The sequence below is a fragment of the Marmota monax genome, unplaced genomic scaffold (assembly GCF_021218885.2).
Source record: "Marmota monax isolate L192 unplaced genomic scaffold, Marmota_monax_Labrador192_F-V1.1 WCK01_AAM20220418_F8-fsc00224, whole genome shotgun sequence".
NCBI lineage: Eukaryota > Metazoa > Chordata > Mammalia > Rodentia > Sciuridae > Marmota > Marmota monax.
In genome coordinates, this window is record NW_026693937.1 from 1682501 (window position 1) to 1709939 (window position 27439).

The following is a 27439-nucleotide window of genomic DNA, read 5'->3' on the forward strand; positions in this document are numbered from 1 at the left end:
TCCTCCAAGTAGATCAGCACACACTTCAAAGAGAAAACCAGGGAAGTCCACCCTTATCTCACTTTTGAGACATGAGTCCAGGGTTAGTGGATTTAAGACCCGTCCATCTCTAGCGCATGGCTTATTTCTTTCCTGGTTCTGTTGTTTAATTCACATCTTCAAGTTTCTGCCCTTTAGTGAGCCTGTGAGATCTGACATCCTCCAGAGCAGAACTGAATTGCTAATATTAAGTTAGCACATACTAGGTGCCAGACCTTTTCCTACTCTGTTAATTATTTATTCTCACGCAAAATAATTATTCAATGAATGTTTGGTGCCTAAGATTTTAGTTCGATGTCCTCATGTGCTAGGAATGGGAGGAGACAGTTTTTTTTTTTAATCAATTCTAGCACTTTTTCCTGCCTTTCTAAACAATCCAGAAAGTTCTTCCTGAATGCTATGGGACCCTCCAAATACCATGAGAACTGGACTCATTTTGCCACTAGGAATCCTGCCTTCCTGTGCCCTGTCCCCTTCTGTTAATTGTGGAAGGCCTTGCCCCTGTGGGCTGTCAGAGGGGTTCTGCACATTTTATACCTGACAGGACCTCTCTCAGAAACCCCGGAGGGAGACACCGTTAAAGTGTTTTATGTTGGGGAATAGGTTGGTTTCTGTGCAATAAAAGCCAAAGCCATTGAACAAGCAAGCTCCTGGGTAATTACTGGGACTGAGGAGATAGCTTCCATATGCCGGGTGGGTGCTTGGAGGCCAGAGCCTGCATCTGTTCCCTTTGTTCTGTCAGAGAACAGAGCCAGGAGGGGGTCTGACCTCCAGATAAACCCTGAACCAGAACCCTCTGCTGAGCTTCAGGGAGGAGGGGGGCTGCGGGTGGTGGAAGGAGGTCAGAGGCCAGCCACATCTGGCTGAGGGAGTGGTGGTGGGGAGTAGGCATAGGGGAAAGGGGCTGGGGCTGCCCCCTCTCTAATCAATAAACCCAGCTACCAGAGGAGATCAGAGAACCATTCATTAACGAGCTCGTTAGGTGATTGATAGGCTTAATTTTCCTGTCAAATGTGGACTTCCCTTGTAAACATGTCAATTGAGGAAAGTTCAAGCTTGTCACTTGGATTTATGGTTGGAATAACATGTGGGTGGAGAAGAGGGGCCGCTCCCCAGTGACCCAGGCTGGCTGCTATGAAATGTGAAGGCCAGTGGATCCAGGTGCCTTGAAAGACCCTCCTCTTTCTCCCTACAGCTGAGACAACAATCACAGTCCTGAGTTCTCACTTCCAACCTCAAAGGAGTGGAGACAAGGCAACCCGTGCCCTGCTAGCCCTCCCACCTGCACATGGACCCTTCCCAGAGCCAGCCATGCTCCACCCGGAAATCCAAAGGGACAGCCCCATGTTGGAAAGGCTCTCCTAAGCCGTGGTTCCTGGAAAACAGATCTCCTTTTCCTTTCTTAGTTGTCTGAGAAGATCAAGAGTGAATGAAAATAGGAGCTGAAAGCACCAATATTGTGACATAAACAAGCCATCAGCTCCTCAGTGATCTGGAAAATTGCTGGTGGCACTTGGGGGACAGGTCGGAGGGGAGGTGGGCACAGAGGGAGAGGCCTGGTTAGAAAAAAAGTGGTGGGGCAGCGGAGGGCAGCTGCAGCCAGCAGCCTTATGGGTGGTCCTGGGGGGGCCCAATTTTAACAAGCTCCAGTGAACACTCCTTGTTAAATTAGCCAAGCATAGCTACACTCCCCAGATGTGTAAGAAACGCCCTGGATACAAGTGAGCATTGGATAATTGAAAATGCAGTTCAAAATCCATGATCATCCATTAGTGTTATGATCACAAACCACTGACTGCAGTAGAGAGGCTTCCTAGGGGTGCTCTGTGGTCTGTTGTACCCAGCAGAGTGATGGAATTTGGACTTGAAGGTGTCCCATTTTAGTATCCAAGTATACTTGGCCTTGTGCATTTTTCTCTCTAGTTTGACTGTGGATCACCTGAGAGCAGGGAGCTCTTTCTTGCCCTCTGTGTTTCCTATGATTCTATAAGAGGGGCCTGAGCCCCACAGTGGCTGCCCCACTGAATGTGGACAGGCTTGGCAGTGCCAGGGCACCACTGCTGGCCTGGACCTTGTCATCATGTCATGACAACCCTTTGTTTGGTGTTGTGAGGAGTTTCATCACTGTCACCATAGAGGGAGTTAGGGTAAGGGATGGAGTCAGGGGCAGATTATCTCTAGGTGAAATCTCTGTGGAAGTCCTGCTCCTAGCAGCCTTTGTTAAGTTGGTGTGTGTGTGTGTGTGTGTGTACGTGTGTGTGTGTACTTATGTATAGAGGGGTGCTCAGTTTGGTTATGACAACTTGCTGCAGTGCACCCAACTGGGCAGGCTAAATTCTTTGGTAAAGAATGAGGAGGAACACCTAGCTACTCTGGTGGGTGGCTCCCCTTTGATGTTCTATTTTTTCTTTTTCCAGACTTGAAAATTTAGTAACTTATATAGGTTTGCTTACTCTTCAATATTTTTCATTGGAACTGTGTATTAGTCTGCTTTCTGTCACTATGCAAAACAAACAAACAAACAAAAAAACCAAAAAACAAAACTTAGATAATCAATTTATAAGGTGGAAAGACTCATTTTGGCTGATGGTTTCAGAGGTTTCAGTGCAAGGTTGGCCCTGTTGCTTCTGGGCCTATGGTGAGACAGTACATCATGGTGAGAACACATAAAGAAGGAAGCATTTCCTCCTGGTGGTCAGGAAGCAAGAAAAGAGATAAAGAAGCTGGGGTCCCAATATCCCCTTGGAGGATACAACCCCAATGACCTCATGTTCTGTCACTAACCCCACCTTCTAAAGGTTCCACCACTTTCCAATAATGCCATGGGCTGAGGACCAAACATTTAACACATAGGCTTTTGGGGGACATTCAAGATCCAAACAGACAGCAAAAATCATGATAATAACAATGGCAAAGCAATCTTTTTTTTTTTAAGCATTCATCACGATCTCTACAATCATTTTCTCTTTCAATTCCACAAAACCCACATTTCTGCCTATAGCCACACAGGTGCTTGGGATGAAGACTGGTGAGTCTGACAACTCACCATCAGCCCCCATACACCAAGGGGCTGATCTGTGGACCACACCACCACTGTGTTACTGCAGAGCAGTCTATGTTAATTGTATGGAACCACATTTTTGTTGTGGGGTCAGAACCCATGTTTGTTTTTATGGTGGGATCTCTGGGCATCTAGTAGAAGCACTTTATTGAAATATTTTTAGGTTCAGACCTTCGGGTTATTTTTCTTTTTAGTATCTAAGTGCTGGTGTATAATAGGAGCTATATTATTACTATAATGTTCTCTTGAATTGAGCCTCTGGAATGATGCCAGGACCAAGTTTGGACACCAGAAAAAGCCCTGTTGGAAAGAGTTGTGTGTGGGGGTTGGGAGGCCCATCAGTCCTGGAGGCCTGTCTTGGCAGGCTACCGAACCCTCACTTTCCTTTAATGCAGTCAAGGGCATTGACCCCAGGCCCAGATGGCATCTCTCCATAGGCTATTGCCTTCCAGCCTGTAGTTATTAATTATTATTATTATAGCAATATCTATTATTTATTGAATACCTACTAAGTGCCAGGGACAGACCAAGCTACTTTGCATATGCTTTTTCATTCATGAATAACTCTATGGTAAGGAGTAGGAACTACTGTTACTGATTATAGATAAAGGAGCGAAGCCTTTGAGAGAGGAACGGTGGTATTCCCAAGGTTAGGAGGGAAAGGACTGCTCAACCCTAGAGCTTGGACCTGGTCCAGACTCACCTGCCTGCTGTTCTCATGCATTCAGCTCCCTGTGTCCTCTCCAATCCTCCTCATCCTGCTGTCCAAAAATCCTCTACAGCAAGATGTTTTCAAAGGCAGCAATGAGTACTTCTCCAAGTGTTCCCTGGCTTTCTGTGACCCGTGGTCACAATAGACAAAAGATTATTTGCACTATGACAGAACAGGATGGACCCTCACCTGTGTTTTGTCTATATGTGTCTATGAAGTGTTCCTAGGAGGCTTTTCTTGGTGAACCAATGGATTCCTTCTATCCTGAGTGGTTTAGCAGTTTTCCTCAGTCTGCAAGAAGCACAGGAATACATTCTGAGGCTTCCCGAATCTGCAGCCACCAGGATTCTGGTCTATACCTTGCTGGGACAATGGACACTGCTTCTTGGTACCTTCTGATGCCCGGATGCAGCTCTCCTTCATGGGAACCAGTTTCCCATCTCCCAGGACCTTGGCTTTTCAAGAAATCCCCAGCATCTTTCGTTTCTAAGAGATGAGTATGAAAGTGCACTCCGTATTTAGATATATGTTATCAGCCCTGCTCAGCCAGCTGTGTCCTTGAACCCTGGTGTTTTCATGGTAAGGAAGACTTTGATCAACTGCTCCATTTCAAAGAGACTTGGAGGTTCTTTTGCTTGCATGAAGTGCAATCCCCCGTCTGTGCTGGAAAGTCCCAAGCTCCACGGTGCTGGCACTAGCCCCTGGGAACTGGCAAGTGAGATGAATTAGAAGCCTGGAGCAAAATATTTGGTTTCATGCAATTTAGTTTCTTTCTACTACTTGCTTAAAATTCTGTGGAACAATTAAATCTTTAAAGTGTCTTGTGGGTGCCTTGGGCTCCCCTTCCTTTCAAGTTTATTGATCATATTGAATATCACTCACAAAAGCAAGGATTTTTTTTTCCTTTTTTTTTTTTTTTAACATTTAATAATGCCATTTGGTTGAAACCCAGAAAGAGAAAGTACACAAGGTGAGAGAGAGAGAATCCAAACTGTGACATTAGACCCTGCAGGTGGAAAAGCTCACATTCATCTCTCAACAACCTTCTCAAGGTTGCCTCTGAAGTCAGGGCATTAGCACAGCCCAGTGGAGAAACAGGAAAGAAGGCTTGACATTCCTGTCCTTGAGAAGCATAGAGTGTCACTGGGAATAAAGCAGAGGATACCCCAAACCAAAAAGGCTTGAGGACCCTTCAGGAAGGCAGATGAACAACAACAACAACAAAAGGGATAAAAGGATCCTCAGGTCTTGTTACTTACCGATGGTGGATTTACCAGTATGTGAGTTCGCTTTCTGTTACTGTCACAAATACCTGAAATAATCAATTTAAAAAGAGAAAAGTTTTGTTTGGATTCATATTTTGGAGATTTCAGTCCATGGTGGGTTGGCCCTGTTACTTTTGGGCCTGTGATGAGGCAGCACATCATGACAGGAGAGCATGGCAGATGAAACTGCTTACCTCATGGCAGCCAGGCAGCAGGAAGAGAGAGACAAAGAGGAGAAGAGAAAGAGGTCAGGTTCCCACAATTCCCTTTGAGGACACACCCCCCCAACAACCTAAATCCCTACCACTAGGCCCCTCCTCTTAAAGGTTCCATCATCTCCCGGTAGCTCCACAGGCTGGCAACCAAGCCTTCAACAAATGGGCCTTGCAGGGACATCTAAGATCAAACTATCAGTAAACATTGGGAACATTCTGTGGATCTGATTTGCAATTTTTTAAATCATGTCATCAAACTGAGCATCTTAACTGCAGGGATCAAGGAGTCAGTACAGATAGGAAAACACCACAAGCAAGTATGAACGTCATTTTTCTGACCACTTCTTGACAAAGGATTTACTTATTCTTCCTCCAAAGAGTTACCTTCTAGATGCCTGAGCTGAAGAAGATCTGAGTTAATTTACAACCTCGGTGCAGCTGATTAGGCCTGGACTGCTGCCTGAGTGTCTTCCGTCTTCTTCTTGTTTCTTTTTCTTCTTCTTCTTTAAAACAATTCATATTAAAGGCACTTTAGAATAATAAAATGTAAGAGTTGCCTCCTGTCTATCCTGGAAGATGAGCTGCCATTTCACCCCACTTCAGTCGGGAGGTGTCACAAGAAGCTTAAAACACACAACCCCTGCAAAGATGGTAATGAGCATTTCTCTGTGAAAGTGGAAATGGAGGGGGTACAGAGAAGGTGGAGGAAGGAGCACTGATTACACTGTGCTTTGATGGCCTTATATTTTTGAGCCCTGGGAAAGAAGAATTGGAGCTGCAGAACTCAATATAGAGCAGCGATCTGTGGTTGGGGGAATGCAGCACATCTGCCTTTTATAGGTTTGGAATGAAAAATGTTTTTAATTAAGGAGTAGAATTGGGGCTTTTACTCTTGCTACATGCTATGTACCTGTCAAACCTGCTGGATGGGAATTTAGCTCTGACCTCTCACCCCCACCTACATTAACCAAAGCAGTGCTGGGAGAGTTCAGAGAAACCACAGGCACCTGAGAAAATCAGAATTGCTGCTACAGGGGTCCCATCCCCAACATGTGGTATGCACCCCAATGCAGAAAGCTCATCCACTTTTCCCAGCATGGGAAACTTGCAACAAAATTTTAATCCCTTGGCTCAGTTGTGGGAAGGAAAGGTAGGTCAGTGTCATTGCTAGTTAGGGATTGACACTGTGAGCTGGGAAGGCTTTGGAGACAACCTAGTCAGAAAAACAAAGAAGAGAGAGAATTATAATAAAAACTCAGCAATAGAAAAAAAAGGTTAAAAGCAAAAGAAGTCCAAAAAGTAATGCTCTGTTCCTATGTTGCCATTGAAACAAACCACTTGTGTTAGCTTTCTGTCACTGTAACAAAATGCCTGAAAAAAATCAACTTAAAGGAGGAAAGAGGTGTTAGTCCATGGTCTCACTTAGCCCGATTGCTTGGGCCTTTGGTGATTCTCAAGTTTCCATCACCTCCCAATAGCCTGTTAAATTATGATTCCATCAATAAATTAGTCCACCATTGATAATATCCTTCATGATTCAATTACCTTTCAAAGGCTCTATCTATGAACACTGCTGCTTTGGGGACTAAGCATGAGTTTTGGAGACTATTTCAGGTCCACACCATAATACCACCCAAAGAAAACCCCTATAACTATTTTTCTTACCTCCCCAAAAATCCCTGTGTAAAGGAAAATCATCCTGTTGAAATGACAGCTCTGTCTGAGATATTAGAAAACAGTAAAACTCACTAGCATCTTTGTGAATTTTTAGAATGCAGAAAAGGAGCCATGGTAAGAAGCTAGGGTTCTTTGCTGATGATAATTTAGATGGTTGCCTGCACTTAGTTTCTGGCTTAAAAAAACAAAAATTCCCAAATGCCTCCAGCTATAAGGCGCTTTCCATAAGAGACAGGAGTCCTTCCTGGGATGTTGGAAGGAGCCTTCTGAGAGTGAACTCTAGAGATAACAAACCTTTTGGAATGTTCAAGGCAGGCCTCAAAGCAGGAGAATGGCCCAGAGATCTTTCCATGCTTTCCCAGGCCAGAACGTTCTATGCATTTCTGTGCCTTTTCCCTGACTGGCTCTTCTTCCTTGTTTTTCTGTCTTGTAAAATCCTGTTTCAATCCTTGAAAATCTAATGAGGGTTGTGTTAATTCCTTTCTAGGCCCTAAGTATTCACCCTCACCCTTTAATAGGTTACTAACACTTAAAGAAGTTTTTAATATGACATTAAGCATATGTGTGCTGAAATTAACCCCCTTCCCGATTTTCCAATTAAATTTTTGAATAAGTTCATCAACGATGAGCTCATTTTCTCCCTCTTTCCCCTCCTTTCTTTTCTCTCCTTTTGTTTTAATCCTACTCTCTTTCTTTCCCTCCTTCCCTTCCTCCTCTGTGTTTCTGCTTTGTTGGTTCCAGAAACAAGTATTTAGCCCACACATTGGTAAACTAGCTCTAGGTGCAGTTTAGATGTCACCTCCTTGCTGAAGTGTCCCCTCTCATGATGGACAAATAATTGCTTCTTTGTTGTGCTTCCATAGTCCGGCCCTTCTTTCCTCCCTCCCCCACTCCTGCACCCCTCATCCACAATCTAGGGGGTGTAGCACTTACCCCACTGTATTACATGGAGCTCTTTATGCGCCTGTCTTCCCTGATCTGTGAGCTGCTTCAGGGCAGAAATGCCGTTATTCTTCATTGCATCTCCAGTGCTTAGCACAGTCCCCAGCCTGTTGAAAATGCTCCACAAATGTTGTTAAAAATCAACTGAGTTCAGAATAGAGAAGTTAAAAAAAAATTAGAGGAAAACCATGGTAGATTTTTGGTTTTAGTGGTGAAGAAAAGTGATCTTACTTGGTAGACTGAAGACCTAGTGGCCCTCAACTAGACTATCAAGACCTATTCTTTTTTATATATATTTATTTTTTAGTTTTTTATAGGTTGACACAATATCTTTAGTTTTTAATATTTATGTGGTGGTGAGGATCGAACTCAGTGCCTCTCATGTACTAGGCAAGCGCTCTAGCCCTGAGCCACAACCCCAGTCCCTAGACCTATTCTTGACAGTCTAGTGAGGGCAAGGATAATGGTGACCAACCCACTATAGTAGACTCTTTGTATAAAATACTGATATATGACCTATCACCAAAATGCACATGTAGATATACCCATCTGGTAAAATATTCACGATTCAAAAAGTTACTGAGCACATTAAATTATATTGCTTTAATTTCCATTATTGAACTTATTGTATTGCTTTATGACTATATACAGGAAATTGTAGATCAATTTTTACCACATTGGTATGAGACTTTGCAGAATAGCCAACAGAAATCAACACTAATATTTGTTGAGCCCTTACTATGTACCAAGTGCTCTTTTAAACACTTATATGTATTAACTTATTTATGAGACACAGTGAACCTCTATGCAGTTAAACATGATTTATTACTGGTGCTGCTATCTCACATGTCTGTAAAAAAATTTCACAATATCCTATAAACATGGATAGCAGCGCAATTGGGAATATGGTTTAGCAGATAGAGAACTATTGCGATTTAGTAAGAGTATTTATCCAAGCTCCACAGTCATGGATTCAGTTTGAGGACTTAAGGAAGGAATGTTGACATTCGGACCCACAAACATTATAACTTGGGGAAAAGCGAGTCAATTTCACTCCTGCAGTTTCAGAGCCTTGACAGAAGTCTCAGGGAAAGAGCAGAAAGGGGAGGACTAGAGCCTCTGGTCTCAACCAGATTCTGGGGTCTGATGGGAGGGATCTGTTACAGATCCCTGCTGGTTCATCTGGGGCCCCAAAGATGAATGTTGACCTGCTTGTCTAAAAGATCAGAGTCACAATGACCCACTGGAACTTCACACCCCTGAGGCCAGGGGAGAGATGTGTATTTTTCCCCTTGCTGCTATCTCCAGGTAATGATTCTTGTTATGAAGACAAAAGATGGAGGTTGAAGGATTCATAGATGAGAGTATGATACCTCCCTTTCTATTCTTACATGCAGTTAATTTTTGGAGACAATGAAGAAAAAATAAAAGGATATTGTCTTAGTGCTCAACATATCACAGGACATTAGTACGCGTTTGTTGAGTGAATCAGCAGATTTCTCTCTAGCCTACACCGGCAACGTGATAGCAATTTGCTCTTTTATTATGTTAGATTCACACCCTATTAGTATTTATTTTAGTTAATATAATGCAATTAGAGTGTAATCATATCAGTAGCTTTCAGATCATGTCAAAAAAATAAAAGTTATTGAAATATCAGTGCTAATGTGAAGTGATAGAAAATAGTTAATGTGATGAAATGCTTGGATTGAACTAGACAGAGAGAGAAAGTTGGGAGGAGGAATGGGAAAACTTGATCCTAGGCTTCTTCAGAGACTTGCTTAAATGTGTACAGACTTGGAAATGCCCCATCTCTGAATTTTCTCTCTGATGCGGCCATGATTCTTACTGTTTCTAAGGACAAACTACCCATTTAGGTCTGTCTAAAAAGATGGTCTCCAGTTTGCTTGTAGAAAATGAAGACCAAGATGTAATTTCAGCTCTTCTCTAAGTGACAGTGTGACTTAGGTGAGCCTCTTAACCTCTCTCCAGCCCCTTAGTCCTCCCCTGTACAACCAGGAGGGTAGCCCCAATGATTATAAGGTCCCCTGACTATATTCATATGTCTGATGATAATATGACTTCTCAGAGCCTAAGTCAAACAATGAGGCGTATAACCTGACCCCATTTTTTTTTCTGCCTGAAGCAAACCCAGAGGTAGTCAGTGACCACAGAGGAAATTCTTTAGCATGGTGCCAACTATTGATACCACTTATTTCTTAAAACCCCATCCTTCCAAGTCTCCTAGGACCTGAATGGTAGGTGTAGGCAAATATTTGCTTCAAAATGTTTTAAACCTTTCTAAACCCTGGATTTGTCATGCTTCTCATTCTTAACTCTTTGTCTAGACCCTTAGTTGACGCTTCTTTTCCTCATTAGTCAATAGGTTTTTTTTTTTTTTTTTTTTTTGGCGGGGGAGACTTGAGCAGGTAGAGAATTCTAGAAATGAAGCCAAGAAAATAGGAAGTAGTCATCTAAGCAAAGAGCTAGACACTGCCATTCAATGGTGCATTTGCCTGGAGGTCCCAAGGACATCCCAGTAGCGGCTCTATTTTTGGGTCCCTCCTAGAAGGGTGCAACCCACTTCAGGCCCAGGCCCAACTTTGTGGTTCTTTGGTGTTTGTGAAGCATTACCTCAAGAAGCTTGTTGTTTGGGGTTTGTTAGGTATGGTGCTGGTGGTGCAATTCTGAGGAAATAATTAACAATTATTTCTGAGGAGAAGCTTCCAGCCAGAGCCGCACCTTGTGGTGGCGCATACATTTCGCAAAGAATTGTTATTTAAGCAATAATCCTTGAGAAATTGGTCGTTACCCACATTAAACGACTCAGCCCATTGCCAAGGATGGTTAACGCTCTAATAAACTGGTCATTAACTGCAGTAACAATGAATTTCGAGGGGATTATTGCTATTATAAACCTTAATCAATGGTTTATAACAGCAATAATGTGGTCCTTTCTCTTAATGGTAAGTAGGGCAGCCTGCACCATCGCCTTGAAAATGTTTTCGTGGTAGCTGATAAGTCTGAGGGGAGGTGTTGGAAGGGCTTTCCACTATCAAGGAACAAACCAGGGAAGGCAAAGGACATATCAGGAACTTTCAATTTCCTGTGTTCCATTCTCCAGGGATCAGGGACGGCTCAAGGATCCAGAGATTCTCCTCTAACCCATATGGTTCTCTTCCATTCCATTAAGTACTGGGTGTTGGGGTTCCAGGGCATGTCAGTCCAGCATGAGACCCTGGCTTGGGGGGTGCAACACAGCATGGGCCTCTTTAGTAAGGAAGAAAAAATGACCACCTGCATAGAGGGATGGATGTGCCAGGGTTACAGAATGGATGTGAGGCTTTGAGTATGCTACAGGCTCTGTTCTGTCACTAACTTGCTGTGTGCTTACAGATGTCACATCACCTTTAGGAGCCTCTGGAAAGCAGAGCTTGCAATAAACAACTTCTCAAATTCCTTTGTAGTATAGCACCCTAAGGTTATTTTAATAATATTGACACCTCATATTAATATACCATTATATAGCAATAATAAAAATAATTTACATAATGCTTGGTATTGTTCTTAGTTGTTTCTGTATATTAAACTCAATGAATCCTTGCTGCCATACTACTTCTGTGGTAGAGCATCTGAGATTGAGATTAAGAAATTTGGCTGAACCACAGAGCTAATCTGAGGTAGAGGTGGGATTTTAATACAGTAGTCCCTCCCTCATCTGAAGGGGATAGGTTCCCAGACACCCAGTGGATATCCAGTGGAATCCACAAATTGTACCAATCCTCTACATACATACCTATGATAAAAATTAACTTAAACTAGGAAATGGACAATAAGAACTAATAATAACATAGAACAATTAAAACAACATTCAGTAATAAAATTTATATGAATATGATCTCTCTCTCAACTGCCACAGGAAGGGTATCTTATATAGTGTGGATACTCTGGACAAATGGATGATTCATGATTCAGTCAGGACTGAGTAGGATAACACACATCTCGTCACACTTCTCAAAGTGGTACACAACTTCAAGTATATGAATTTTTTAATTTATAGAATTTCCCATTAACATTTTTTGGTCCTCAGCTGGCTGTGGGTAGTATATTGAAACTTTGGAAAGTGAAGCCATGCATTAGGGGAGACCACTGTACAGGGAGTCCAACGTCTATGCTCTTATTCCTTACACTGTACTCTGTCTCTGGGAGTCCATCTTCTTATTGAACTGAATCCTAACATTCTTTTGAAGTAGACAGATTGGGGCTATCATCCTGTGTTTACAATCAGGAAACCAAGGCTCAAAAAATGGAAGGACCAGATGCAGTGTGGCTGGGTCCTGTCTGGGAATACTCTCTGCTTCTGCCTATGAGTGTGCCAGGAAGCTGTGCCGGGGAGTCTCTACACCCAGGAGCTGCTCTGTCCTTCAAGCAGCTAGCCACATCCTGGAGGCTGGGCTTCTTGCTAAAACTTTCTACAATAACATAGGAAAGGGAAAAATATTCATCCTTCTTCACACATTTCTAAAAGTGTACTTCAAGTGATGGGAGGGTTGCTATTATGGAAATGCATCAAAAAATAGACATTACAGGGAACTTTGGGGACTGTGGCACTTAGGTATTTTACTTTTATTTTCTTTATTATGTAAAATTTAAGGCATGTATAGAAGCACAATGAACCCCCATGTACCTATTACCAGCTTTAATGATATCAATTCATGACCTATCTCTTTCCTCCAACCATCCCCCCATCCCTTCCCATCTTTGATTATTTTGGAGTAAACACATCTATCACATGTCTGTTTTCATTTCAGTATACCTCTCTCAAAGTTAAAAAAAAATAATCGCAACACCACTATCAGATGTTAAAATTAATAATTCCTTAATATCATCAAATATCCAGTCATATTTCAAGTCTACTAGTTTGATCATAAATGTATTTGGATTCTCTTCTCGCTCCAGCTACCTGTGTGCTCTCTGATCTATGACAAAACCCTTCCTGAATTTGTTCCCATTCGCTCAACTATAGCAAGGAATATGCAGACAATACTCCTTCTCTTCTGTCACTGGGTGGTTGAAGGGAGGCCTCTGTAGTACAAGAAGGCCTTTGAATGGCAGCGTTTGTTAGTAAGACACACTGTCATGCCCAGGTGTTCTCTGTGCACCATTGGGAGGAGGCTTCCAGAGGCTGCCACTGTATCATGCCTTTTGAGTTTGACTTTCTTTTCATGCAGCACATTCTAGAGAGCAGATTTGCTCTGGGAAAGGGTGAAAACCAGAGAGCAGTCCCTCGTCAGAGCTCTGCCTTCCTGCCAGACAGCCCATCGGCAGAGGGAAGAGATGTACCTTGCTGATCTTTCGCAGGAGGAGGACATGGAGGATGCTGGCTGCATTTATACCTTCAATCCTGGGAGGCTACCTGTTTAGAGCTGGCCTGGAGTATTCTGGCTATAGTAAATGAAAAAGCCCCTTTCTCCTCTTAATTAGCCTTGGTCATGTGGATAGCAACTCCAGCTCTGCCCTGTCCCACTGGCTCTCCATTTCCACAGGTGCAAAGTGGGAGAGGCCTGGGCTGGGTCTGCCCTAGGAGGGCATAGCAGAAACACCTGGGGGCTTCTCCAAACTTTGTATTTTCCTCTGAAATTATACATGTCTGGGAGTCAAACCTTTCCCCCTTACATTTTCTGTTCCTACCTCCCTCTCTACCCCACCCTGAACATTTTCAGGGTAAAGGAAGGATGTCCAAGTTCTCTTGATGTGCTAGTGGCCTATGAACCCTTAGTTTTGCCCAACTTACTGATGTGATTCTTGCTGACAAGACTAAAAGACACATGTCTTCCAGGCAGAGCTGTAGCGAGTAACTCTTGGTGTGGGGAGTTGCCCTAATTGGCCTTTGGTGGGCTCACTCTTCTAGGTTTTTCCTGGAGCTGTAGGTTTTTTCTGCAAGACATGCCTAAATGTAGAGACTTGTTCCTTGGGTGTGTTGTAAAGGGCTAATTCATAAACCCGAAGGACAAGTCCCATGAAATAAAGACACTCTAACAATGGAAAAACTGTCCAATGTTTATTGTCTTTTCTCTTCTGGAGTCTTAATTGGGTTATGGTCCAAGAATATTGGCCCAGTTTCCTTGTGAATTTCTCACACACAGCGTAGCCTGATGCTCACTGAGAGTCTGATACATCTGGTGTGTTGCTATAGATGCCTCTGCTGGGTGATTTGGCCACAGTGCCCAGCTGTTAGTGGGGTCTTTAGTTAGTGTCTGCAGTTTCCAAAAAGGGTCCTTTCTTCCTATAGGTGGAAAATTAAAGGGATTGTTCTTGAACATCTAGGCCTCTCAGCCCAGCTGACTCCCCTGCCCCAGTCTCTGAACCATGTCTGGTGGGCATCAGCCCTGCCAAGAGGCTCTTCCAGCCTCCTGTTGCTCCTCTGTCCCCAGCCTGTGTGGAGAGGAGCCAGTGATTTCCTGGGCAGAGGGTGGGGGCATAAAAAGACTGATCTGGAATAAACCGAAAAGTTTACTCTGTGTAGCACTGAAATAAAAAAGCTCATTCAGAAAGTTAATGATTTATTTTATAGTTTCATTATCAGGGTCACATTACTCAATAGCATTTCAAACATGTCATTTGTACAAACTATGGTAATTAAAATTTATAACATACTTCATCAGCAGCATATGAATCTTTTAGCCGGCACTCTGCTGTCATATAAACAGTGTAATTTCAGCTGCAATTCACCCTTTATTGGCTCTCATTTGTGATTTAACAGCCATCAATGACTGTGCTATAAAGAATAAATTAACCATCCGTAAACCTTATGATGACAGGGACAGTCAAATAGACTTAAACGCCTTCCGCCCAGCTCTTGGAGCCAACAGAGAGCAGGTGAAGGCCAGGTAGGCACCAGGTCTCTGCAGAGAGAACTTTCCTGGTTCCCGCTGACTCCTCTCAGTGGAATGGCTCTTGGCTGGTCCTGAGGGCCTTCTAGGTGCCACTAACAAGAATTATTAGCTTCTCTGCTCTTGAGATGGAAATGGAGGGAACAGTCTTTACAGACCCACCTGGGTTGGCTGCATTTGGGTACAGACTTAGATCATCTGCTAATAATCAAGTGAGATGTTGGGACATAAGTAGGGGCACTGTTGGTGGATCTAATGACTTGATAGGAGAACTACTGACATCTGGTAGTTGGACCAGTGCTGTTAACCATCCAGCACTGAGCAGGACTTGTCCTCCCCCAGATGTCTTCAGCACCATTCTGCAATGAGCACACTGAGGCCCGTGGAAGGGAAAGACCTGGCTCAGGGCTGTCCTGACTCACAGAGCGGAGACAGGAGAACCCGTGCTAGTAGTCTGAAGGTGGCAACTGCCTGAACAGGTATGGCTGACTCTTGGGGAGTGACAGCACCACCTGGGAACACTGCTTTCCTGAGGCCACACTCACGGGCACCCTCTTGGAGAGGGCCCTATGGCTGACATTGTACACAGCTCATAAATGAAGTGGATTGCATTTGTTACTGAGACATCTCCAAGGAGCCTGGGTCATGCAGGCCAATAAAATTGGTCTCATAAATTCATCTCGACATGCAGGATTACTCCAGCCTGCTGAGGTCACCTTCCTGCCCTGATTTATCGCTGGCTTATGGGTTAATAATACTGTTTACTGAGTGTTCTCTCCGTGTCCCTCCACTTCCCCTCCCTTTCTTGGAGTAGATACAGATCAAAGCTTCCCTCTGGAAGGGTGTGGTGTGGGGAGGAATATGTGAGTTGGGGTTGAATCCTGTGCTCTTAGAAGGCAATATTTTCTTTTACTTTCTTTCTGACAAGTGACCTGGAGCACTTCAATCCAGTTCTCTATTTGGAGTTGAGTGAAGGATGGTGGTTTGGGAGGTAGAGGGTCGAGCTCCCACTGTCTCATGGGAGCTTGTAAAATTAGATAAGAAGGGACTTTTCTTTTTTTTCTTCTGACCAAGTTGTGAGGTGTTTTCGCTCATGTGACTTGACTTGTCAGTGGTAGAAATCAATGACCTGTGGTTTTTCTTTTAAAGACCAGAGGGTATAAGTGGAAACAATATGGAAAAAAATCTCACAAGGAGACCCTGAAGTTCTCCGAGCTGATTTTTTACTTTTACAAGCTTCTAAGTGTTACCTTCTAGTTTCAACTGCAATCGTTTGAAATATGGAAAAAAAAAAAAACTAGATTGGGGTGGCTTTTAAAACATTTCCATACATACGAGTCTCTATTAACTTTGATAGCAACATTTCTGTGGGTTTGTGAGACCTTTTCAGTGATACATGCATGCTCAAGATCAGAGTCCTGGACCATTACACAACAAATAAACAAATAAAACCGAAGGCCCTGAAGCATCGTGACTTCTGATTTTTCCCTTTGGGAAATACAGCCAACCCCTTTTAGTTAGGTGCTTCAATGATGGCTTTAATATGATATAAATGTCCCCAGGAACTTGAAAGTCTGTGAAATTAGGGGCAGAGCACTAGTGGGGCATAACATCTTTAATCAAATTAGCAAATAATTACAGAGCAATTTCTCTGTGAGTTTCAAAGCACCAGGAATTAAGCACTCCCTGGCCTCAAGGTACAGGTATCTATTGGAGAATAACAATAACCGACTACTCAGACGATTTTGACATCACAGCAGGGTGTTGGCAGGAAGAGCCTTAGTAAAATGAGAGAGGGAGACAGTGAGTCCAAATGGGGCAAATCCCAGAAGTGGTTTGGGAGCTGTACAGTCATTTATTCAATCATCAAACACTTCCGAAACCCTCCTTCTTCTCAGGCACTGGCTCCCAGTTATTTGAAATCTTTCCTTGGCTGGAGCTTTGGGGCTGATTGCAGCACAAGTCCTAACCTTTTCCACTGGGGTGACCTCTCTCTTCTCCCTCTCCCCAATCTCTTCTTCCTTCACACTGGGCTGTCATCCAGCCTTGCTGATGTGCCCTGAGAGAGCATTAAGAAGACAAAGTCGCATTTAGAGAACTGGGCCTGCTTCCATTATTGAAGGCTGAGGAGGCCTGGGCTGTGAAAGCTCACAGCTGCGGAAGGAATGCTCCTGTTATTGGCCGAAACCAGCCCTGGTGGGAGTATGATCCTCTTTGGATCCTCTAGCTGGTCTGCTTCTTTGCTTCCCATGCACCCTGGCTGTCAGATGATTATAGGGCCTCAAGCAGCTGTCTTTAGAGGCTCTGTCAGGCCCCAGAGGAGGGAGAAAAGGGAAGAAATGGGGGAGAATGAGGCTTTGCCATATTGAAAGTGGCCAGGATAGGATAGCACTGGAGAACATAAATCCCTTAAATTCCAATTGTGACCCACCTTCCCTCATGGTCTCAGAGTGAGGCTATCCCAAGTAGGGAATGGGATGAAATAAATGTCAGTGATGCAATGGGTGACTTCCCATAAATGACCTTGTTGCCTCATACAGCACTCCCGAGAGCTGCCATATTGATCCCAACTTTTACTCATGGGGAGAATCCCTTAGAGAAGCTAAGCAATGAGGTCCAAGTCACCTATCTAATGAATGATTTAGACGAAGAATCTGTAAATACTTGGCCAGTCTCAGAGCTGGCCAGAGACAGAACTGGTCTTAAATCTGGGTCTTCCTCTTTACTCTGCTGTTTCCCCACTTGACCTACAGGGAGTCCATTAAAAATAAGTTCTTTTCCTCTTCAAAGCATCTTACTCACTCTGGTGAATAAAAAGCTTTGGGGAATTTGGGAACAGATATACTGCCACTGTGGAGTTATATCTACCTATCTACATCTGTCTAGCCAGCTCTCTGTTCTGTCTATATATATCTGTCTATATATACATATGTAAGTCTATCTATGTACATTTGCATTAGAAATACCAAGCTTGCTATAGTCTCTGGCATCAAGCTGGTTGTTTGGAGCTGCTTCAATGCCTCTTCAGCGCCATATCTCTGCAAGGCTCTGTCAAGAGCCACTGCTGACTGTGAATTCTCACAGCGGGGCCTCTTACGCCTATTGGGGTCACCAGTTAAGTTCTCTTCTTCCTGTGTTTGCCTAAACAGCCCCATTGTTCTCTTGTACCTGTTGGCCCATGTGCAGTCTCTGCATCATAAAGAGCTGTTAAAACAAAACAAAACAAAACAAAAAACAGGATACCACAAAGAAGATTCAGTTAGACCTTACATCAGGGAAGACTCTGAGTTAGAACCATTACTTCCATAGGCCAGCTGGTGGACAACTTTGTTGCATTAGACACAGAGGGTAGGTAAGAGAGATAGCAAGACATCAGGCAGGCCACATGTCACAGGTGGTGTTTTAAGTCAGCTTTTTCACTGCTGTGACTAAAGACCTGACAAGAACAACTTTAGAATGGGAAAAGGTTATTTGGGGGCTCCTGGTTTCAGAGGTCTCTATCCACAGACAACAGCCTCCATTCCTGGGGGTTTGAAGTGAGGCAGAGCATCATGGCAGAGGAGTATGGCAGAGGGAAGCAGCTCACATGATGATCAGAAAGCAGACAGAGACTCCACCCACCAGATACAAAGTATGTACCCGAAGGGCATGCTCCAGGGACCTACCTCCTCCAGCCATATCCTACCTGCCTTCAGTTAACACTCAGTTAATCCTGGTAGGGGATTAATTCACTGATTGGGTTAAGGTTCTCATAACCCCATAATTTCTCCTCTAAACCTCTTTGCATTTTCTCACATGTGAGCTTTTGGGGGACACCTCATATCTAAACCATAACAGGTGACATGCTTTCCCTAAAGGCACTTACCCACCTCTTCAGCACATGCTCCTGGAGGTGTTAAATAACTGTAAAAGGTGACAGTACAGAGTCACACACTGAGACTATCAGGAGCCACACATGTTGGTTCTAGGCCTAGTTCTGCCCCTTAATACCACCTGTGCAGCCTTGAGTTAAGTCCCTTCCATGTTTTTATCCCTTCATCTTTCCATTGATGGTGGCAGGAAATGACTGAGACAGGACTCTGAAAACCAAGCATTCTCACCATATAGAAGGAAGGCTTTGGAGGCTGGGAGCCTCATCACTCTTGATTTGACTTTGAGGCACCCTTAAAGTTATGCATCAGATATCAGAGTGTTTCATGGCAGGTGTTATGGGCTGAATTGTGTCTCCACACCTACTCTCACTGATTCAGATTTTAAAGTTCCAGTTCCAATGCCCTAGCACAGGATGTAGTTCATTAAGACACATGGGATGGTTAAGGTGTGTTAGTCTTGGCTTGAGCTGTGTGTGCAATTCTGGGAACAGACTGGGGACAATTGCATGAATTTCTCCTACAGGTTTCCAGGTACTATAGGGTTCCTGATATTTGGAAATATGGTCTGATTTCTTCTTATAAGAATAGATCAGGACCCAGGTGGGTACAGAGGGAAGAAGAGCATATGAAGACACAGGGAGTCAGTGGTTATTTACCTCTGTAAAGGCTGCAGAAGAACCAACCCCTTCAGCACCTTGATCTTGAACTCCCCAGCCTACAGAAATGTGAGGAAATAAGTTTTCTGTTGTTTATGCCAACCAGGCTGTGATACTTCATTATGACTGCCCTAGCAAGCTAACACACATGGCAGAATGACTTATTTATCTCGTTTAGAGGTACTTTGGAGAATTTTAGAGCAATCTGGATAGGATGGGGGCTTAACAAAGGGAATGCCCAACCAAGGGGTGATCACAATCTGAGCCGGACGTGTGCATGTCACTCTGGAAATACCCTGGGGACTGACCGCTGTGTGGATTTCACCTCTAGTTTTCCTGCTGCCTTGGAAGGAGTTTTCATTTATTCTCCCCTATTTAAGCCTCACATTAACCCTGTGAAGAAAGGATTGCAATTTTCAACTTATTGATGAGGAAATAGAAGCCCAGGGAGTGAAGCAACTTGACCCAAGTTGCACTGCTAAGTTCAGCAGAGCCTGGAGTTCTGGTGATTGATTTGCTTAAAGCTTTTGCTTGGGACCAGCCCAGTAAACATAACTCATGGCCTGAACCCAGCTAAACAAAGGTGACCCTCTGGAAGCACAGTTTGAAAATAAATAAATAAATAAATAAAGGTGAGGTGCAAGGAAGAATTTTAAAGCCTTTCCCTAATCAGGACAAATGGCTGTGAGCCGGAGGTCTGCAGATAGCTAGCTGCCACATCTCAGAACTCAGCCCTTGCCACAAGCCAATGCCTCACTGGCTCTGAAATTTATGCTGGAATTTAGACAGAGAACACAAATCATCGTAATCTCCCGATGAAAGATCACTGTCTCTGCAAATGCATTACCTGCTTGGAAAGCGACATGTTAAAAAATACTGATAATATATGGGCACAGGGAGAGCGATTTCCATGCCTGGACACCTCCAGCTAAAATACGCACACCTGCACGAGAGGCGGCAGATGACAGAGTAAGTCACCAGGGTCCAGAGCAGCTTCTGTGTCTTCTGTGTCGGGCTGTGATTCTGACACTCTGAACAAAAGACTGTAGGAGCTGGTACAGGTGCCCCCTCTACTTCTCGCTGTGGGGTATTTTGGATGGGGTCAACCTGACCTGGGGGTATTTGATCCCTCCTTTTCATCTCGAATCAGAATGTGCTTTGGGTTTATTCTATGAGGGAGAGATGGGGAGGAGGTGTTAGACCACCTGGGTGGGGACTTCCTGCTGGAAGAGGCTCAAAGTATGAGCTTATCTTTCCCGTTTTTGCACCCCCAGTCTTGTTCTCCCTCTCAAATAGCGGGATCAGCAGCCTTCTGCCAGCCACTTTCCCCTGGAGATAGGACACAAATAAAGCTCTTGGCACAAGGGGCATGGACCCCTCTGACTTTGCTGTTACATCTTCCCTCTTCTGTCCTCACCCTTCTCTTTTTCAGCTGCTCCCTGATATAACGAGGTGGGGGAGAGTGTGGACTTGGAGTCACATGGGCCGCTTTCTGTGCTTGTAACTCCAGCGCCATGACTAATTGGCAGTGTGACCTTGGGCAAGTTCCTTCTCTCTCTAAGCTCCAGCTTTGTTCCAGGCACAGCACCACTTCTCCTCCCTCTCTTAGCCCCGAGCCACTTCCTGTTATGGCTCAAGGTTGCGTCTTGGTGTTCTCCGCAGGCTCGCTCTCCTCTACTGCAGCATGCTTCAAGTGCCAAGGCTAGTTTTCCTATATGCCTCTGCTCAGGAGAAAAGCAATTCCGAGTCTAATGGGCCTGCAGAACAGGTGCATCCCTCTCACTGTAACGATTACTGGATAAACAAAGCAAAAAGAACCCAAACCCAAGTACATTGTTCTAATGGGGGAAATAATACTTCAAAATGGTCAGAATGTTTTACCACGACCCCAGGAAGGGCAAACAACAAAGAGGCACTGAGACTCACCTTCCCCAGCAGATGTGGGAGAGTGGACCTCTACGGTGGTCCCTCCCAGGGCTAGTCCCTGTCCTCCAGAGGTGGGTAATGGAGGAAAAGGGATTCAAGAGTATCTTCTCTGTCATTTTCCTCCTTCTTTATGGAAATGAAAAAGAACCCTTAGAACCACTGAAGAGAGCTCAGCTTGGAAGCATCTGCATGTACAGCCATGTTCAGGACTGATCTGAAGGAAAAGGGGAGATGGCTGTCAGAGTTAAAACTTGAGGGAGTCTCTGAAAGTCCGTTTGGAGGGTCTGACTGGCATGTGTCTGTGGTGAGGGTCTGCAATGAAGGGTGGCCTGGCGTGTGGCTGTGGCATGGTCAGGGCTTTCCAAATGCTTGCTGGAGAAGCAGTTCTGCCTCTAATGGAGGTAAGCAACAGGTGCACGGTGCCCGATTCCCATTCACCATTATTCTCCAAAAATGTGTTTTTGGCTCCACAAAACCAAAAGACATTTACAGCACAAAACCAAATGCTTTTTGTGCAATAGCCTTCTTGTCATGTGTTAATAAGATACAGAATTCTAGTTCCCCTATAAATTGGGGCATGGGCTGTTACTAACCCTCTGGGTTGTCTTCTGTGTCCTTCATAGCTTGGCCATTATCATCTTACTTTATCCTCCCACGGATGTTTATCAAACAGACACATGGATGTAAAATTCCTTCCTTAGGTCTGGTAATGCTTACAGAAAAATGTAAGCATTTCTTATAGAAAGATGAAAGAAGAGATGTGAAAAAAGACAGTTGAATGAATGATGAAGTGAGAGAAGGGAAGGGCTTAATGGCTTGGCTAGGACAGCATTTTGAGCTGATGTGAGATAACACATGCAAATATAGTATTTATTTGTCCACCTAAAAAAATTGTTGGGGCTGGGATGTAACTCAGTTATAGAGTGTGTACTTAGCACGCTGGGTGTGATCTCCAGTACTCTTCACATTTATACTTATATATTGGGGTCTTATTACATGTCAGGTACAAAATATAAGCAAAACATAGGTGCACCCTTGTCCTTGTGGAACATATATTAAAGAATCACAAGCATACATGTAAAGGGTTGAGTTGGAGGAATGTTAAGAAGAATTATTTAGTCTGATGACAGCACAACTGGTAAGATTGGATCAAAGCAGGGAAGTCAGAGAGGGCTTCCCTGGGGAGTGATAGTGAGGATGAGATCTGAGGATGAGTGGGAGTTCACTAGGGGAGGTGGAGGACAAGAGCATTTCAGTCAGGTAGGGCAGCATATGTAAAGGCCTGGGGCTGAAGGATGGATTTATAATAGGCATAAAAAAAGATCAGAATCAAGAGTATGTAAAGAACCCTCACAAATCAATGAGAAAAGCACAAACAACCTCAGGAAAATATGCAAAAGAAACTGAAAGACATTTTGTGAAGAAGAAAATGTATTTGACTATTAAACCAATACAGACTTGCTCAATGCAATTAGTGATCAGGCAATTTTAGATATCATTTTATACTATTTGATTAGTGATGATTGACAATACCAAGTATTTCAGAGGCTACAGAACTGGAGGATATTTTACACTTTGAGAGTGTGAAGAGGGCAAGTACTTTATTTTATTTTAGCATTGGGAATTGAACCCAGGAGCCCTTTACCACTGAACTACATTCCCAGCCCTTTCTATTTTTTATTTTGAGACAGGGTCTTTTTAAGTTGCTTAAGGCCTCACTAAGTTGCTGAGACTGGCTTTGAACATGGGATCCTCCCCCTCAGCCTCTTGAATAGCTGGGATTACAGGTGTGTGCCACTGTGACCAGGGGGCAGGTACTTCCCAAAGGCAAGCTTTCATATTCCCTGAAATATGCTAAGGAGCATACCAAGGGGACATTTGCAAGAATGTTCCTTGTAATACTGTTCATAATAGAAGAAATTAAACCAGGAAACAGTGTGATTGGTGATCCATAATACAACAGATAAATAAAGTCTGATGTGTCCACATGCTCTGGTTTGAATGTACCCTCCAAAACTTATGTAGAAATACAATTGCCACTGTGATATTATTAAGAGGTAGAAGTTTGAAGAGGTGGTTAGTCCAGGAGACCTCTGCCTTGGTGAACAGAATAATGCCATTATTGTAGGATTGGGCTAGATATTGCAGTAGGGAATTCCAATGAAAGAAAAAGTGAAGTCCCCTTTCCCTCTCTGTCTTGGGTGCTCTCTTGCCCTTCCACTTTTCTCCATGGGATGAGGCAGCTCAAAAGGGCCCTTACCAGATTACAGTATCAACATCTCAGACTCTCCAGACTGTAGAACCATGAGTCCAATGAATTTCTGTTCGTTAGAAATTATTCAGTTTCAGATTCTCCGTTGAGGCAATAGAAAATGGATAAAGATACCACACAATAGAATATCAAATGTTAATCAAAATAGATGAACTACCATGACATGCAACAATATTGATGAAACTTAAAACTTTAAAGCCTTAAAATCTTAACATAATAATAAATAAAAAGCAGCTTCCAAAATAATCGATTTGAGTCTACTCTTATAACAAATGATTAGAATTGTTTTTAGGAATCTCTATGTGTGTTTATTCATGCAAAAAAAAGGGAAATATGGGCATATGTTATATATATATGCATATGCATTATGTAATAAAACTCTAAATAGTAAGGCAAGGGAATGGTGGACACAGAGTCAAGGTGATGGTTACCTGGAGTTAAGTAGGAAGAGTAGATGTGAGGTGGTGATATGATTAACAGTAGATTATTATCCAGATCCTTGCTTTAGTTTTATGAATTCTTATTACATTATTTACTAAACTATATGGATAAATGAATAACTAAGCCAGACCATTTATGGTCAATGAGGGGTGTGGTTCATCACATAAAGATTATGATTGATATAATTCTATTTCTCTGAGGTTAGAAAACAAGTCTTACGTTTGTTGTAACCGATGGAAAGAACCTAGCAGAGAGGGATGGGGTGTGTGATATGAGGTGGTGCTGGTGGTGATGACTGCAGTGTAGATATTGTATTATCGGTGCTAGGAGAGAACACGGGGAAGGCTGGCTGGGAGGTCTTATCAACACCCAAGTGATGGTAGCTTGGATTAGATGAGATGATGAGAAATAGAAGAAATAAAAAAAAACGAGTAGCAAGAACTGACATTATTGGCTTGGGTATGGGGAAGGAGGGAGAGAGATGAGACAAAGAGGATGCTTATATTTTATTTGTGAAGTAGGTGGATGGTGGACCTATCAGTGGGAACCTTTGGGAAGAAAGTTTGGTTTTGAATATGACTAATTTGGGTTGATATTGAGACGTTCAGGTGGGCAGCTGATTCTATGGGATGCTATGGAATCCAAGTTAAGGAAGTACAAGAAAGTCAGCATTGATAGAAACTGTAGAGGTTGATAAGATTGCCTAAAAGGAAAGAGTGAAGCAAGAAGAGAGACAAATTAGAAACAAAGCAATAAGACAGCCTTAGTAGTAACTGAATAAAGCAGGCCATGCATGCCCTGTGATGAGAATGTGTCGTGAATCTGGGATTATGATTAATCCAGTTCAGAAAAGAAAGATGATGTTTGGACAGATCATAACTTTTTCAAAAGCAAGAAGGGAAAGCCAGTGAGCCTGAGGTACAGAGAAGATTCGGTGCTGGGAAGTGAGGTGGGCTGGAGAGGTAGATAGGGTCTGGAACATCCAGCATCTCAAGAATCAAGCACATTAGGAGTTTTTACTTTTTATTTGTTCCTTTTAAATATGCATGACAGGAAAGGGAGATAGAAAGAGAGAGATGAGAAATGAGAGAGAGAGAGAGAGAGAGAGAGAGAGAGAGAGAGAGAGAGAGAGAGAGAATTTATTTATTTATTTTTGGTACCAGGGATTGAATCCAGGGGTGCCTAACCACTTAGCCACATCCCCAGTCCTTTTTTGTATTTTATTTTGAGACAAGTCTTGCTAGTTGCTTAGGGCCTCATTATGTTGCTGAGGCTGGCTTTAAACTCACAATCTTGCCTCAGCCTCCCAAACTACTGGGATTACAGGTGTGCTCCACTGTACCCAGAACAGTAGAGTATATTTTGACATATTGTACATACATGGAGTATGACATTAAGGATTTTGATCTTTACTCTGAAAATATTAAGAAAGCTTTAGAGCTTTTAAAATTTAAATTGTGTATTTTTATAATTTGCATACAATAAAGTGCACCCTTTTAAAGCATCAATTTTAGATTTGACAAATACATATTCCTGTGTAGCTACCACCACCACAATCAAGATATGGGAGTTTTCCATTATCCCCAACATCTCTCATGACCCCATTTGGAATCAATGGACACCCTTTCTCCCCATGTTAGTCCCAGGTAATCACTGATCTGCTTCCTGTTACTAGAGACTATTTTTTTTTTCATTCTTGAATTGACACAAATGAAATCATACAGCATGTGCTCTTTTTTGTGTCTGACTTTTTTTCCCTAGCCAAAAGATTTTAAACTTACTCATGCTGTTGCATGTATTCGATGTTCTTTCTTTTTATTGCTGACTAGTATTCCATTGTGTGCATATGCCACAGATTATGTAAACCATTCATCTGTTGATAAACACATACATTTTCCCCTGTTCTGTCCTTATGTAAAAAGCTATTATGAATATTCATGTGTAAGTCTTTGAGTGGACTTATGGGCAACTACCTAGGATTGAAATTTCTGGGTGCTAGGGTAAATGTAAAATTTACAAAAACTGCCAAAATGTGTCAAAGTGATTGTGTTATTTTCTACCACACCAACAATAGATGGGTTTCCTGTTACCAAATATCCTTGTCAATACTTGATATTGTTAATATTTTAAATTTTAGTGTTTTTTCCTTGGTGTGTAATGGTATCTTATAGTGGTTTTAATTTTTATTGCTTTGATGACTGATAATATTAAATGTCTTCCGTGAAGGGTGATTAACCATTTGGTCCATTATTTCAGTGAGGGTTTGTCTTTCTCATTACTGATATGCATTTTGGATAAGAGTCCTATGTCACGTATATCTATAATCTTTGTCTAGTGTGGCTAGTCTTTTTATTTTTAGCTTTTCATAGTGCCTGTCAAAGCACAGAAAATTGTAATTTGATGAAATTCAATTGATTAGGAAATCTTTGTCTAAGATTTTCTCCTGGAAATTCTGTAATTTCAGCTTTCACATTAAGTATATTGCTTCCTGTGCTCTGCAGATGACTTTTAGTTTGATATAATCCTTTTCATCTATCTTTATTGCTTATGCTTTTGGGGTCTTCTCCAAGAAGTTTTGCCTGTTCCAGTGTCTTGAAGTGTTTCCCTATGTCTTTTTCTAGTAACTTCATGGCTTTTGGTTTAGGTCTTTGATCCACATTGGGTTGATTTTTCTATACTGCCAGAGGTAATATTTAGTTTAATTTTTATGCATATGTATATCAACTTTTCTCAGCATCATTTGTTGAAAATACTATTCTGTCCAATGTATATTCTTGCACTATTTTTAAAAAAGAATTGACTGTTTGCATGTGGATTAATTTCTAATTTTAAAATTTTGTTACATTGGCTTGTTGGTTTTTATGCCAGTACCCTACTATTTTGATTATTATAGCTTTGCAGTATATTTTGGAAACAGGTATTTTGATGCCTCTGGCTTTGTTCATTTTGCTCATTATTGCTTTCACTATTCTGCAATTCCATATAAATTCTATAATTGTTCTTTCTATGTTTGTTGAGCACTCCCTTGATATTTTGGTGGGGATTTCATTGAATCCATAGATTTCTTTCAGTTGTGTGGACATTTTAAGAATATTGTTTATTCCAATCCATGAATGTGGGATATCTTTATATTTTTTTAATATTCTTTTCAATTTATTATATTCGCTTCAATTTATTTCATTGGTGTTTTATAATTTTCATTTCAGATATCATTCAATTCTTTGGTCAAATTTATTTCTGGAAACTTTATTTTATTTTTTGTTGCTAGCTATTGTGAATGGAATTGCTTTTTTATTCCTTTTTTTTTTTAGCAAGTTTGTTTTTGGTGTATTAAAGTGCTACTGTTTTTTGTATCCTGTAACTTTACTGAATTTATCAGTTATAACAGTGTTTTGGTGGAGTCTGTATGTTTTACTACATAGAAAACTAAGGCATCTGCAAACTGGTATAATTTGATTTACCCGATTC